The following is a 1,635-nucleotide window of genomic DNA, read 5'->3' on the forward strand; positions in this document are numbered from 1 at the left end:
GTGGTCTGCCGTCTGTGGGGTCACACAGAGTCGGACATGACTGAAGCGACTTAGCAGCAGCAGCAGCAGCATGGATATGATCATATTTCTTTCTTTCTCAGTCTTTTGACATGATAAATTACATTAATTTATTTTAAAAAGTTGAACCAACCTTGCAGACTTGGGACAAATGCCACTCAGTTGTGGTGTATAATACTTTTATTCATAGTTGGATTTGATTTGCTACTATTTTGTTGAAAATTTTACATCTATGTTTATGAGAGATTGATGTATAACTTTATTTTCTTCTGATGTGTTTTTCTGGTTTTATTGTTAGGAAAATGCTGATCTTACAGAATGAGTTAGGAAGACTTCCTCTGGTTCAATCTTCTGAAAGAGATTTTAGAGTTGGTAGAATTTCTTCCTGAAAAGTTAAATAATTTTCACTAGTGAACCCATTTGAGCTATGTGCTTAATTCTTTTTTTCTTTTGTTGACTGCACCATGCAACATAAAGGATCTTAGTTCCCCAATCAAGGATTGAATCCATGCCCCTTCTAGTGGAGGTAGCAGAAGTGCAGAGTCCTAACCACTGGACTACTAGGAAATTCCAGTGTACTTAATTCTTGACACATGAATGCTGTGATTAAATGAATGTGATTCTATATGGAAACTTGATTACACTATGGGGCATTTGAAGGTAAAACAACAGCGTTGTACATATTGGCAGGAGCTTCATCTGCTGGGAGAAGTCATTATCTAATGAAAAGCAGTTTGGAGGCTCTGCTTAGACCAGAGATCTAGCTTCTCTGGGAACTTCCTTCAACATCACTCACACACATCTATAAGTCTGAGCTTGAACATCAAGTTTGTATCATGTGATCACCTTTTATACCCTATGGCTACACTTGCTCGGATCAGGGATGGACAACTGACATAAGCTGGACCAATCAGATTCTCTCTCTCTCTATGGGTTTGGGATAAGACCAAAAGGCAACTATCTAGTGTCTGCATAGAGTTGGAACTGAGGTGCTCTAGACACAGGAGGTGTGGACCGGTTGTTGCTGGATTTGTTCTATCAGATATGGATAAAATTTTACCTGCTAAGAGAGAAGGATGGGGTGGAAATTGATCAAGTTCCTGGGAACAAGCAGAATGAGGCTAAGGAACTATGGGATGGAGCAGCTCAAAAGCTCTGACTGGGACCCAGGAAAGGAAAGAGAAATGGGTATCATGGGTTGGGGACCCTAGATCTAAGGATGGAGTGGCTCCTGGAAAGGGAGCTGTCATGATTCAATCCTTCCTCCAGGGAACACAGTCAGCAGCAGACCAGAAAGGCAGGGAGGGGTCCTCGGAGAGAGTTGGGGATACTCCTTGTTGGGGTATCTTCACCATCCTCCTCAGAGGGCCAGGCCTTGGCTTGTGTTGTGGGGAGGGGAAGAAAGTGATGTGGAAGCTGAAGAAAAGATCCAAGTCTGGGCTGGAGCAACCCAACTTCCCAACATGGAGTAACTGAGGGCTGAAGCAGGACTGAGTCCAGTTGACCTCTGCTCCCTCCACCGTCTGTGCCAAGGCCTTCAGCCATCAGAGGAAAATCATGAATGAAATCCATGACTTTGGAAACACAAAAAGCCAGAGGGATTTTTTTTTAATAGGC

The sequence above is a fragment of the Bos javanicus genome, chromosome 1 (assembly GCF_032452875.1).
Source record: "Bos javanicus breed banteng chromosome 1, ARS-OSU_banteng_1.0, whole genome shotgun sequence".
NCBI lineage: Eukaryota > Metazoa > Chordata > Mammalia > Artiodactyla > Bovidae > Bos > Bos javanicus.